This window comes from Artibeus jamaicensis, unplaced genomic scaffold (genome assembly GCF_021234435.1).
Source record: "Artibeus jamaicensis isolate MK-2021 breed Jamaican fruit bat unplaced genomic scaffold, CSHL_Jam_final scaffold_847, whole genome shotgun sequence".
Classification (NCBI taxonomy): Eukaryota; Metazoa; Chordata; class Mammalia; order Chiroptera; family Phyllostomidae; genus Artibeus; species Artibeus jamaicensis.
In genome coordinates, this window is record NW_026522057.1 from 5,051,868 (window position 1) to 5,066,802 (window position 14,935).

Here is a 14,935-nt window from a genome sequence, read left to right on the forward strand (position 1 = left end):
AATTCGTCATTAAATGTTTCATTCATCACCAGAATAAATTCAACAATAATCTAGATCCAGGTTAACTAGGAAAGGACAGAGCTCAGATGGAATCAGGTTTCATTTTTCTGCCTGGAGCCCTATCCTGTGCCACCTGTGCCGTGGGCAGTCCCCAGCCAGGCCCAAGAGAGAGTGGCGACCCTGCTGTGTCTGAGAAACACTCGCCTTGCCACAGAGCTCCTCATCTCCAAAACCTCAGTCCTCACTCTCTGTCACTACTCCCAAATGATGGCAAAGCAGGGGATGGGGCCTCTGTGAAGGGAGGCCCACCAGGTTTCCATCACAGCTGGGCCACTCCGCAATGGCACTCCTCCAGGAAGCCACCGGAAAATGAAACAGGAGAGTGTCACCATTAAAAGTCTAAATTTTAAGCAGATTCTTGGACTGGGGATTCATATCCCTCAACTTGCTCAACTTTAGTACCTGTCTCATCCCCAGTTGCTTTTCCAAAACTGCCTCCTTCACCATGAAGCTCTATGAGTTTTCCCAACTCAATCATGGGCTTCTTCAGCATGTTGACTTTTCTAGCAAAGACGCCATGGAGAGAATAAGTAGATTGGCAAGCCTTTTCTATGTCTTTTCCAATGCTATCTGGGGTCAATTTACCGACCACTTCTTTCAAGTCATTTGTCTCTACACCTCCCCGGTTACAATTTCCATCATCTTCTTCTGGATTTGGCGGGCCTGTGGATGCTGAGCCTAACAGGTTTTCCAGTTCTGACTGTTGTTATTGTTTCAGTAAAACCAACACAGAGTAGATGAAGTAAATAATCATCAGTATTCTTGACATCAACATGAGCTTCAGGCACAGTCTGCCATTGTCTTTTAAATTTTTATTTATTTATTCTTTGTAGGAGGAAGAGAGGGAGAGAAACATCAATTGGTTGCCTCTCACACAACCCTAACTAGGGACCTGGCCTGCAACTCAGGCATGTGCCCTGCCCGGGAATCGAACTGGCCACCCTTCAGTTCACAGGCCTGTGCTCAGTCCACTGAGCCACACCAGCTAGGCCATGGTCTGCCATTTTTTGACCACGGAGCACATTTTGTCATGGGTAAGATCCATGCCATGGAAATTAGTCGGGCAGTTTTTGCCCTGACAAACATCCTCACTAATTAGCTTGAATTTTCTAAATGCCAATTTCATCATTCTGCAGATGAGCAATGCCCATTTCAAAACACAGCCCTGGAGACCATCAGATTCGACTTTGATTCCTGGAGTTCTTGTGACCAGTGCTTTTCCGATATTTCTTATTAGTCAGCATAGCAGGTGCTTTCACGTGGTACCTGTCTTTCTTAGAAAACAGGTCTGCTTTCTTCCTGGCTCCCTTTCAGCACCTTTTGCCCAGCAGGAGGTGCTGGTTTTGCCCCCTGCTACTGTTCTTGGTGCTGCTTAGAGAGTCAAAAGGGCACAAGGGAACTTCCTGTCCCTGTAATTCCTGGTAAAAAAAAAAGAAAAAAAGGATCCTCTGGATCTGTTCCCAGTCTTGAGTCTTTAGAAGTCTCAACTCCGGAGGCTTGATTTCAGTCATTTGTAATGAGTGAGCAAGCAAAGTGGAGCAAAATATCATCACTCTTCTGTCTTAACCCAAAGAGGAATTACTTTATAAAAAAATCACAGGAAACAAAATTTTGAAAATCTTTGTTTTAGAAGAAGATACAGAAATGTTTTCTACATGACTAAATCCACAGACCAGTGATGTTACTTTGGTTCTTTACAATTAATTCCTAAGTTTAAGAAGCCCTTGAGGCTCTAAGCCCCTAAGATACTGCACACTTGAATATTCACCCAGGTAGACTCAACAGACCCTGGAGTAACTTTGTTGCACCCCCAGTGAATTCAGAATAGGGACCCACTTACCTGAATATGGAAAGCAACGAGTGCCTGACGAGGAAGTGGCCTGTTTTCAAATGGCCACACAAATTCAGTTTTGTGCCAGTACTGCAGTCTGCCTCCTGGTTTTGACTCTCACGAGAAAACATGTATGTTGTCCATACTTGCCAGCTCACTCACTTCTGTGGGGTTTTTTTTGTTTGTTTGTTTTTTGTCTTCTTTTCTTTTCCACCTATCGATTTTATTGACTCCACTTTCCCCTGTTCTTAAAGTCCTTGCTGATAAGTGGACCTCTTCTGGTCACTCTCTGACGGTCTCATAGGCTAGGGACCTCCGGTTTGCACACACCCTCTGCACCTTTGCTGATCTCCAACATAGCGCCGTGGGTCTGGTCTGATTTGTATGCTGGTGGACCCTGAGGCACAGCAGTTCTGCTTGCGCGCCCTAATCCCTGCGGGTGTAGATGATGGCTGGAAGAAGCACTGCCTCCTCTGCGGGCGCCCAGGCCCGCTCTCCGGTACCAGAGATGTGTAGCTGTGGCTTCATCAGGGAGCCCGTTCAGTCAATTCAGAGCACCCAGCAGGGCAACCGCTCCACCCACGGCTTCTAGAGACTGGGATCCCAGGACCACATACCCGCTCCTCCTCACTGGCGGGGGGATTCACTCTCCACAGCCTCTGAGAGACGATCCTTGCCTTCTATCTGACTCACCAGCCCTCTGCCATTTTCAACAGCTGCCTATGCGATTCCCCATTGGACAACATGCTTCTGTAAGTGACCTATGGAACACTGGCGCTTGGTTTGCAGAGACAATAACACCGTTCAGGTTGTCATGAGGATTCGAAAAAGTAAAGAGTTCTCCACTTACTCTGCATGACCTCAGACAAGATACTGAACGTCTGTGTGCCTCAGTGTCCTCGTCCACAACATGGGGCTGAAAGGGTGGTTACCAAAATTCAGAATGATAGGTAAGAGGTGTCTGGTATATCGTAGGTGTTTAACAAGGGTCCTTACCCTTATAGGGTTATAAAGGTTGTATTAGCTTCAAACAACAGGTCTACTTCTGACCCCACTTTATTACTCAAGTCACAAAACCTCAAAGATTAAGTAACATAGCAACACAACAAAAGGCAAAAACAGTTATCTCAGAAAAATTCACAGAAATGCAATTGTAGAAAAATTTAATTAGTTAAACATCCCAATATAAAAATAGGGTAAATGATATGACTGGGCACTTTAATGAAGAAACAACAAAATGATCAATAAACACATGAAAAAAATTGTTCTCACAAAACAAATGAATAGAATAATAAAATCTGTTTTACCTATTGTGTTGGGAAAGATTTTAAAATCATGATACCAGCAGTATATTAAATGCCTCTTTAAAAATCCCTTTGGGGGGAGGGGATATAAGGAGACTAAATGGTCATGGGAAAAAATAGACTAAATCAATCAATGAAAAATAAATTAAAAAATAAAAATAAAAACCAGAACTTGAGCTCCCATTCTAGCAGTGTACAAAGGAAGCAATCCAATCAATTCAGTGAGAACTAAGTGCAGTAGTTTTCTTCACAGCATTGTTCACACTTTCGCAAACATGGAGACGGGTGGAGCTGTGTGTGCGTGTGGAGAGCAGGATGGGGGAGGGAGGCCAGCTGCACTGACCTCACCACCCGGCTCCTCCATGCCTGTTCTGGTGGGCACCATAGATGTAGTCGTAAAGTGATTTGACATGTCACAGAAATACCAGGTCTGAAGACTATTTTTCTAATGCAATGTAGAAGAGAGAAAAATAAACTCTGTTACCAGACTTTGCCCACATTCCCTTCCAACTAGACACCATTCTAGTTCTTCTAAGAGTCAAGATTCTCCGGCACTCTGGGCCTCGACTTGCTGTTCCTTCTTTCTGGAAGAGCCTACTCTCTGCCCCCACCCCAGCTTCACCCCTCCTCTTCTCTGGGCTGGCACCACACGGAGCAGACCGCAAGTCTCAGAGGAAACACTGACAACATAGTACACTCTCTCTCCATATGATATATAGCAATATATATATAGCAATATATATCATATGGAGAGCAATATATATATCATATAGCAATATGTATATATCATATGGCGGGAGAGAGGAATAGATATACACATACCCTCTTGAAACACTGTGTGTAACTGCTGAGTGGAGTGGAGAGTTTGAGACCCCCCAGGATTGGCCCTGGTAACTGCTGATGGTGGCGACACACTCACTTCCAAAGAGGATGAATGAGTCCAGCTAACAGCAGAGCTTTTGTATTGCACGTGTGGGTCCAGAACTGAATCGCTTAGGATAAGAAAGGAGAAACAGACTCCTTCCCCAACAGGACTCCCTCCCCAACCTTCCCTTATACAGTATTCATCCTCTCTGCAAAATAAATTTCAAATAAATATTAGAAGAGCCCTAGCTTGCTGGGTTGCGGGCCAGGTCCCCAGCAGGGGGCGCGCGAGAGGCAACCACGCACTGATGTTTCCCTCTCCCCTTCCCTGCCTCTAAAAATAATATAAATAAAATCTTTATTAAAAAAAAAAAGAAGAACACTGGCTTACATAGGCGCCAAGTTAATGGCCTGCTCAAACCACTCAAGGAAGCACCCAGCATGTTTCCATGCACCCCCAGGCTGCGGCCCAAACACCACTTTCACCGCTGCAGCGTCTGTGCTGAGCGCCCACAAACTTCCACAGAACAAGTGAACAGCAGGGCGGCGCAGTCGTGCCGTGTTCTCTCCAAGGGGGTCGACAGGAAAGGCGGAACCCAAAAAAGAAGCCAGTGGAATAGGAGCGTGTTTGTCACCTGGGGCTTGGCGTCCTCACCCAGCGGCTTCGTGCCCTGGTGGGGCGTGGGGCTGGGTTCACAAGGGCTGATTTCCAAGCCAAGTTCTGCCGCCTGTGGCCTGTGGCGAGGCTTTGGGCGACCCACGGCAGGGACCACGAGAGGCGCTTAAGGTGTTAGGTTTGTAAACCCCTTGGTGTGATTCCGATGAAAACCTGTGCACTCATAAACACAGTGAAGATGTCAGCTGGATCAGAACGTCTTGAGCAACCTCCCTCACAGTGAAAGGAAAACAAATTACTTGGCTGTGGCTTGTTTTTGCCCACCACAGTAGCAAACACGTAAAAGACAGATAAAGTCTGGTGTTGGTGAGGGTGCCGAACAACAGCCAAACTCATAAACTGTAGTGGGAGTGGAAGCTGGTGACAGACACCCTGGAAAGTGTCCAGGGGCATTTCGGGGGGTGTGGAAATGTGCACACTGCTGGACCACGCAACCCCTCTTCCGGGGATGGATCTGCGCGGATGAGGGCAGACATATCCGAAGGAGCATATTCCGTGAACTTCGTCCTGGATCTTCATGTAACCCTAACGTACCCCGAGACTCCGGACAGCCCGGTCCCTTCACATGGCCTCGTTCAAGGACGTCAGCACTGGGAGACTGGAATTCCAATCTCGGCTCTCGGAGAGAGATAAGATTTTCCGGAGCTGCGCAGCACGTCTCCCCTGCTCTCCTGACCTCTCCCGGGCCCGACCTCTCCCCGGCCTGACCTCCGAACACCAGGCTCTCAACCTTCCGTTCCTTCCCCCTGGCCTCCTGGTCTCCCCGATGAATTATCTGCCTGTTCCTGACTCAATCACAAAGCCTGGGAAACAACAGAACTTATCTAGAACGCAAGGTAGTGGCAAAGTGAGGGGACCAGCTGAGCAAAACAACCGGATTTGGTGGGGAGGGATTGCTGCTCAGGTTCAGATCAGAGAACACACGTCGGGAGGGGCAAAAAAGTGGAAGTAACGCCACTACCTCTCACTGGTAAGATGTGGTTCTAACACTTCATGGTAATACACAATAGACACAGGTGTTAATCTTTATGTACTGATTAGAAAAGAAATCCAGGATATGCCAGTATTTTGAAGAAAAGCAAATTGTGTGTGTATATGTATGAGAGAAAGAGATTTTAAAGAGGTAGGAGTTCGAATGCTATTTCTCTATTGTTTTTACAAACAACAATAAAAATAAAAGCAAATAATTTAACCTTCAGATCTCAGATGTCTCCTTTCCATCCCCGGGACTAACCTGGCACGTGATGGTTGTGGCTACAAGTGTGGCCTTCTAAAGTGGGGATAGGCCGAAACGAGGACCATGGCCAAGACCATGGCCAAGACCGCGGCAACAGTCGGGCCCCCAGTGCTCTCACTTCCGCCGTCGCTGTTCACCGCTCGCATCACTCCCACTAGCGTGATCATCACCACCTGGGACACCTCTGCCACAATCCTCCAGCGAATCCTTCAATGAGAGTTCGCAGAACAGCCCTGGCAGGGTGGATCATTTGGTTGGAGCATCATCCTATACACCCAAAAGGCTGTGGGTTTGATTCCCTGTCAGGGCACATACCTGGGTTGCATGTTCATCCCAGGTCGGGGTATGTAGGGGAGGCAATCAATCAATGTTTCTCTCTCATATCAGTGTTTCTCTCTCTCACTAATTTCTCTCTCTCAAATCAGTAAACATATCAATAAACATACGCTCCATGAGGAGTGGAAAAAAAAAAGAAAAAGAGCTCAGCCCTGGCTGGTGTGGCTCAGTGAATGGTTTGGTTCCCAGTCAGGGCATATGCCTGGGTTGCAGGCCAGGTCCCCAGTAGAGGGCTTGTGAGAGGCAACCACACACTGATGTTTCTCTCTTTCTTTTATTCCTCTCTTACCCTGTGTCTAAAAAAAATAAATAAATGGAAGAGGAAAGCAGAAGGCAGAAGCAGAGGGAGGTCTGACTGTGGACGATGGTCAGAGATGTAGCTTTTCTGGCTCTGAAGGTGGAGAAAGCAGGTCATGAACTAAGAAAAGTGGGAAACCTCTAGAAGGTGGAAAAGACAAGGAAGTGAGCTCTCCTCTAGATCCTCCAGGAAGGAACACACGAGGCAAACAATGAGTAAAACTGAGACAGAGTCAAAATCAGAGGCAGTTATAATAATCCAAGTAAAAGAGGAATCACAGCCGAGATGGAGAGAGATGGGTGGATTAGATAAACATATATGAGGCATCGTGACTGGAACATGGTGATAATACTTCCAGAGGGGAGAGTCAAGGCCGACACCCATATTTTTGGCTTAAGCAATAGGGCGGAGGGTGGACCCATTGGCTGTGTAATCAACACAGGAAGAAGAACAGGTTTGGGGGCAAGCAGTAATTTCATTTTGGACATATCAAGTGTGTGGTGGCCTTGGAACATCCCAGAGGCAATTGGATAAGTGGGCCTGAGGCTCTGGGAAAAACACCCAGATGATAGTCAAAGTCAGCAGAGCGGGATAGATGGCCCAGGAAGAACACGGGTAGGGAAAAGGTAAGGACCAGACAGGCCCCTTTGGGGTGGTAAATGTGTGCAGAGAAAAGGAACCCACGAAGGAGCATGAGAAGGAACAGCCAGAGATGTGTGTGTGTATGGGGGAGGGGAACAGGGCAATACAGCTCACGGAAGCCAGCACACCATGGTTTATCAGTGTTGCATCACGAGTGAGGAAGAATCAGATGGGACAAATGGGGGATCAGATGGGGCCAAGATCAGGACTGGGCAGGTCCGAGGAGTTTGGAGGAGCTCAGCTCTAGCTTGGCAAGAGAGCAGAGTGGTTGGCTTTCCTGCTCAGGCATGTGAGGGCAGAGCCCAGGTAGGCAAACCTGCTTAGGACTGGGGCTCAGCCTAGAACGGGCATCTGACTCCAAAAAGGGGTTCCGGCTCCTCTCACCGTGCTATGATTAAGAAGAGACAGGTACTCTCCCACCCCACCTTGCTCCAAGGGACTGGCCTTATTCTCAGCAGGGAAGAGGAAGTATGTCACCTACCCTGCATTCTGAATATTTTCCCTGTTCCCTGCCTTTGCTGACAATGGTCCTTCTACCTAAAACATTCCAAGCTTGCTGGGCACTTGAAGGGACTTGCCCAGGGTCGCACAATTAGTATGTGGTAGAATCAGGATCCAAATATAGCTGAATACAAATTCTAAGCTCTGATTCTCTAGGAGCCACGATCTCTCCCTTGTTTAGTTCCCACAGAGCTTTTTTTGCCTTCTCTCCTCATTTCATCTCTCGCTCCAAGAGAATCCAAGAGAAAAGGGTTTTTCTTCTACTCGTTAGCATGATGTGCTGCAGAACGGGACCACTAGGTGGCGCCAGAGCCCCAGAGAGCCTGATGTACTGCTGAGCGATAGGTGGCGCGTCCGAGGAGCCGAGGACACCTTGGGAAACCGAGGAAACGGGTGGGATGCCTTCTCTACTTACCCTCTAAGCCCACGCCTCCTTCCTCTCAGAGTTCTGGAGAAAGGGTGAGGGGATCGGAAGGTTAGAGAATAGAGGTCTGAGGATTGCGTGGTGGAGTGGCCCAGCTCTCAAGTCAAACAAGATTCTAAGAATTCTTCCCTAAAAGGGACAGGGAAACAACAGCTGCGGCAAGCTGGCGGCGTCGACTGCATTTCAGCCCCACTCCTCCCCTGCCATCCATTTTTGTACAGAGCCCAAACTGCACAACCTTATGCTGTGGCCTTAGAGGAAAAGGGAAGAAGTGCGCATCGCCCATACCTGCTGTGAGCCAGAGACACTGGAAACACAGCGGGGGACCTCGGGGAAATCATCTCATTGCTCTAAGCCACCCTCTTCTCGTCTATAAATGAGATGATCACGGGCCCCGCATCGCTGAGCAGCTGTGAGGACTTGACAAAGTGCTTACAACACACGAGTACGATATCTGTCACGTGGCCAGTGCTCAGTAGTAGTATAAATTGTAATAATATATAAATGATTAATGTTATTATTAATAAATTAGTAGTCCATAGCTACTCTTTTTATGAGGATGCCTCACACGACAAGCCTGACACATAAATGTAAGAGCACTGGGTTCGTCACTCGGAACTAAACCCTGAGAATCTGCCCCTGAGAGAGAGGGCAGGGCAGGGGGCCCCACGGGCAGCGCCAGCCCACAGGTCCAAGGTACATACGCTGCGGGTGGGTTCCATGGCGTATGACGTGCTCACTCCGAAACCTGTGGACCCCTGCCGCTTGGGAAGATAGCGATGACATCAGCCAGACTCAGTCTCTGCTTAAACAGGAAATATCTCTGGGATTAAGATTTAAAATTTTATTGAAATAAAGAATATAAATCTCGAGTTAGTGTGGATGAAAGAGAAATAGAAGGGACATTTCTCTTCCCCCTATTTTTTGTCTGAACAGAGGGCACTTCCAGGCTCTGGGAGTCGCCCAGGAGGGGCGGGGCTGGAGGGCGTGGCACCACCGCCTCCCACCGCCCAGGCCCTGGCTTCCTCGGCCCACATTTTCGTGCTCATTCTTGCAGAGGAAATTACTACGGCAGATGTAAAGACAAAAGCAAACTTTTGAGTTTTTTATGTTTTCTGCATCTTGGAGATAATCTTAAACTTCTTTAATAATGAATTACAGTAACTTATTTTCTAATTTTAAAACTGTCTACTTTCCTGGTATAAAATCAACTTGGTCATGATGCATATCTTTAAAAAGGTTGCTATATTCAATCTGCTAATTTTTACTTTATCTTCACTCGAGAACATGCTTATCGATTTTAGAGAGGGGAAGAGAGGGAAATGGAGAGGGAGAGAAACATCAATGCAAGAGAAAAACATTAATCAATAGGTTATGTCTCACAGGAGCCCTGACAGGGGACCAAACCTACAGCCTAGATATGTGCCTTCACCGGGAATCAAACCCATGACCTTTCAGACCTTTTGGTTTACAGGACAATGCTCCAACTGACTGAGCCACACCAGCCGAGGCAATCTGCTATTATTTCAAATAGAATTTTTCCTTCTGTGTTTACAGGACAGATTGGCCTCTAAAGTGTCTTTCTCTTACTGCACATCACTGGTTTGGATATCAAGGTTATATTAGCCCCATAAAATGAGTTCTTTATATTTTTATTTTGTGAAAATTTTATAGAAGATTCAGACTTCTGGCCAAGGTGGAGGCACAAGTGCCTCCAGACATACTGTAGACACACTGTGCCTCCTCGCACCATCAAGAGAAGGACAACAACAATTTAAAAGCAAAAACAACCAGAACTGCCAGAAAACAGAACTGTACGGAAGTCCTACAACCAAGCAGTTAAAGAAGAAACGTTCATCCAGACCAGTAGGAGGGGTAGAGATAGACACTGGGCAGAGAGGACTCACAGCAAGGTGGCAGCTGGCAGACTAGGGCGGTCCCACATTCCCATGCAGACAAACTGGGAGGAACAACTGGGGAGCGAGACAGACCATGAAACCCAGAGCTCCAGTGGGGAAATAAAGCCTCAAAACCTCTGACTGAAAACACCTGTGGGGGTTGAGGCAGCAGTGGGAGAAACTCCCAGCCTCCCAGGAGAGTTTGTGGGAGAGACCCACAGGGTCCTACAATGTACACAAGCCCATCCACTCGGGACTCAGCACCAGAAGGGCCCAATTTGCTTGTGAGAAGTGGCGGAAGTGACTGAAAATTGGCAGGGAGCTGAGCAAGCAGCACTGTTCCCTCTCAGACCCCTCCCCCACATACAGCCCAACACAGCCACGTGGGTTGCCCCACCCTGGTGAATGCCTAAGGCTCTGCCCCTCACTCAGAGACCAAAAAAAAAAAAAAGTGGCCTAAATGAAAGAACAGATCAAAGCTCCAGAAAAAATACAACTAAACAACAAAGAGATAGCCAACCTATCGGATGCATAGTTCAAAACACTGTTTATCAGAATGCTCACACAATTGGTTGAATATGATCACAAATTAGAGAAAAAATGAAGGCTATGCTAAGTGAAATAAAGGAAAATGTACGGGAAACCAACAGTGTTGGGAAGGAAACTGGGACTCTAATCAACAGTTTGGAACAGAAGGAAGAAAAGAGACATTCAACCAAAACAGAATAAAGAAACAAGAATTCAAAAAAATGAGGAGACCTCCAGGTCAACTCAATTCAAAGGAGGAACCTCCAGGACAACTTTAAATGTTCCAACATCTGAATCACAGGGGTGCCAGAGGAGAACATTAAGAGCAAGAAATTGAAAACTTATTTGAAAACATAATGGAGGAGAACTTACCCAATCTTTAAAGGAAATAGACTTCCAGGAAATCCAGAGAGCTCAGAGAGTTCCAAAGAAGTTGGACCCAAGGAAGCACACACCAAGGCACATCATCATTACATTACCCAAGATTAAAGATAAGGAGAGAAACTTAAAAGCAGCAAGAGAAAAGGAGACAGTTACCTACAAAGGAGTTCCCATCAGACTGTCAGCTGATTTCTCAAAGAGACCTTTCACGCAAGAAGGGGCTTGCAAGAAGTATTCCAAGTCATGAAAGGAAAGGACCTGCATCCAAGATTGCTCTGTCCAGCAAAGCTATCATTTAGAATGGAGGGGAAGATAAAGTGCTTCCCAAATAAGGTCAAGTTAAAGGAGTTTATCATTGGCAAGCCCTTATTATATGAAATGTTAAAGGGACTTATCTAAGAAAAAGAAGATCAAAACTATGAACAGTAAAATGACAACAAACTCACAGTTATTAACAATCAAACCTAAAACAAAAACAAAAATGAACTAAACAAACAACTAGAACAGGAACAGAACCACAGAAATGGAGATCACATGGAGAATTATCAGCGGGGGAGTGGAAGGAGGAGGGAGCGGGAAAAGGTACAGAGAGTAAGTAGCATAAATGGTAGATAGAAAATAGACAGGGGGAGGGTAAGAATACTATGGGAAATAGACAAGCTGAACTTATATGTATGACCCATGCACATGAACTGAAGGGGAAAATACAGGTGGAAGGGGGTGTGCAGGGCAGAGGGGAATAAAGGGGGGAAATGGGACAACCGTAACAGCATAATCAATGAAATATATATATTTTAAAAACTTTGTAGAAGATTCAAGTTAGATAGCCCTTAAAATGTTTGATAGAGCTTGTCTTACTGATCTATAAAAGCTCTTTGTATGTTATCCATATTAATTATTTGCCTGGTAATACATATTTTGAATATGTCCTTTCTGTCTTTTAATTTCATCTCTGCATTTTTATATGCAGACATTTTATAAGTGTTATGAAGTCAAATTTACACATCTTTTCATGATTTCGTGTATTGCTCAGGAAAATTTTTCTTAACACAAAATTATTAAAAATTTTTCCTTTAGATGTCCACAGTTTGTTATTTTTACATTTAGGTCCTTAATACATTGGTCCAGGAATATAATTTTTCTATGTTATTGTAGAAATATAACTTGAATTTTTTCTGAATATATATATAGTCACCTCAACATTCATTAACCGGTCTACCCTTTCCTTATTTATTCTAAATTTAACCTTTATCGTAAACTAAATATACAGACTTTTATAATGAATTAAATGTGCGTGATAAATGTGTGTGTCTTTCTTCTTCTTCTCTCTTCTCTCTTCTTCTCCCTCCCCATTTCCCTTTCCCTCTCCCTCTCTCAGTTCCTGGGCTGGTAAAACACTATTTGAATCATTTGCTTCGTAGTATGTCTTGATCTCTGGTAGGAAAAAGCTTTTCTCTCTCTCTTTCTCTCTCTCTTTTTTTTCTAGATTTCTTGGCTATTTTTGTGCTGCCTTTCTCCTAGAATCTCTTTAGAATGAGTTTGTCAAGTTTCATGAACACTGCATTGATTTTGATTGGGATTGCGTGGAGTTTATAGATTAATTTCACATATTTGCAACATCAAGTCTTCCTATCCAGAGATGTGGAAAGATGAGTCTCTTCGGGCCTCCCTGCTCCTTAAGACCTGTATGCAAAAAGAAAAGAAAAAGAGCTATGTGCAGTTGGGTGAAAACTCTAGTCCACTAGAGTTCAAAGCCTTCCCTAAGATTTCTCTTAGCTCCAGCTTTGAGCTTCAGCCTCGAGCTCCAGCTTCCACTGAAATGATTCAGGTTATAAGCCCAAGTGGGGTAGGTTGTATTTTCCAAAGATAGTTGCACCAATGTGTATCCCATCCTCCCAGCTCTTCTTGAAATACGATGTTGATGCTTGTTCGTCAAGAGGTGAGGTCTCTGTTGCTGCCATTGGAGCCTGGGCGGACTTTTGTAATAACCTGGACCAAAAGAAAGCAGTGACACTGATGTGACTTCTGAGGCTAGGTCCAAAGAGGCAGTTCTGTTTCTGTCTGGTGTTCTCCCTCTCTCTGAGCTGCTGTAGGAGGAGTTCAGCTACCATGCCGACGAGACTCTGTAGAAAACCTGCAAAGAGGTAAAGGAGAGGGCTGCCCAGGAAGTGCCAGCTGCTCCAGCCTCAGCTCTCAGAGGCTTCCCAGTACAGGCACCAGACACGTGAGTGAAGAAGGCTTCTAGATGGCGCCAGCCCCAGCCACCATCGGCCTGCACCCTCCTGACAGACCCCAGAGTCAGAACTAACCTCAGAGCCATTCCTGAAATCCTGATCAAGAAATTGTTGTCCTGAGCCACTAAGTTTTTAGGCGATTGTCTACGCTGCAGTGGACAACAACATACTACCGTGTGCTGTCCAGAAGTGACACGCACCCCCTTTCCATAGTTCCACACAAAAAAGCAAACTTACACAAGGCCTTTGTGCATTTGGTCCAGAAATGAACAATATAAAACCAACAGCTTTGGACATCCTATTTCTTAGAAATCCTGTACACATATTACCCCACCCTCCCCAGGCAATGCCCATCATCCCTCTCTTCCCTCCTCTTCCGCCTCCCTTCATCTTAGTTCCTACTAACTTACGCGTTCTTCCGAACTTTGTAAGGCAGACCAGTGAAACTCTCTCAAGCCCATTTTCCCAAACTCAGCTCCAGGAACCCACTTCAGAGCCCAGGGACCTTGGCCAGCAGGCTCCCCTCCCGGGAGCTGGGACTTTCCTAGGTTCCAGCGCAGTCTCCTCGACTGCTTCGGCTGGTCTGCCTGCACATTGACTGCAGGCCTGGTAAATGGGATCGTCAGTAAATCTTAACAAAAGTTAAGATGTATCAAGCACCCAATGTGTGCTGGCGCTAGGTTAAACATCTCACGTGCATCATCTTATTCAATCTTCACAAAAACCCTGTAGGAAAGGAACTTTTATTATTCCCTTTTACAGATGAGGAAACTGAGACTCGAAATAGTTTTAGGTGTCTGTGGGTATACTTGCAGTTAGTAACGGAGTCAGATTCCTAAGCACTTTACCAATATTGCTTAAGTGACTGAAAGGGAAGGTCAGGGATTCAGGAGAGAGGCTATGATGGACATGCAGGTTTTGGAAACTCTGGTTTATAAGGTGGTGTTTGTCTCCATGAAAATGAAGGAAGGTCGCTCCTAATAAGTGGAAAGGCTCAATCCTGGAGACTCCATGCTTAAGGAAGCTGCAGAGAAGAAAAAGCAGTAGAAGAAGAGGGGTGTGTGGTGGAAGCCTGGACAGGGAAGACTTCCAGGTCAGGATGGCCAAGGGCTGCCCCAGGTGCCAACAGCCTGCCTGGACCACTGAAGAAGGGATGAGCTTCTTCACTGGGGACCTCCGGGAGACTGATCTCCCGGCTGAGGCAGAAGCGGGAGGTGAGGGAGAGGAGGAGGTTTGGAGGTGGGTGGCAGACGACTCTGATCCAGAGCAGAGGACTCCAGGGAGGATGGGGCAGTCACAGGATGGCTGATCTGGGAAGGGCTGCGGGATGGTTTAGTATGAAAGAGGCCTGCTTGCTTGCGAGTGGAGAGAAACCAGGTGGGAAGGGGCTGGGTAGAGCCCGGTACGAGGTTCTGGAGTCCGCTCCACCTGGAGAGAGGACTGACCAGGCTCGCAGGGAGAAGTGGCCGAGGGCGTGTGTTAAGGGATGGGGCGTGGGCCACGGGTCCAGGGGAAGGTGGTGGGCTCGGGAGGCCAGGCTGGAGGGGGGACCTTGACGGCCCTCTACCTCCACACACAGAAACTGGACCGTGGCCTCCGTCCTGCCCTGCGCCGCTCCTCGGAATACAGGGCAGGGCCCTCCGGGAAGTCAGGGGCGAGGACGGAGGGTGGGCGCTGGCTGCTGGACGGAGCGGGGCGGAGCTGGGCGGAGGGCATCGGCT

At 46.7% G+C, this 14,935-nt stretch overlaps 1 pseudogene; it reads right to left on the reverse strand.

The window, feature by feature from the left end:
* Positions 1 to 406: 406 nt before the first annotated feature.
* LOC128626682 (40S ribosomal protein S3a-like) lies at positions 407 to 14,930 on the reverse strand (annotated as a pseudogene).
* Positions 14,931 to 14,935: the final 5 nt, after the last annotated feature.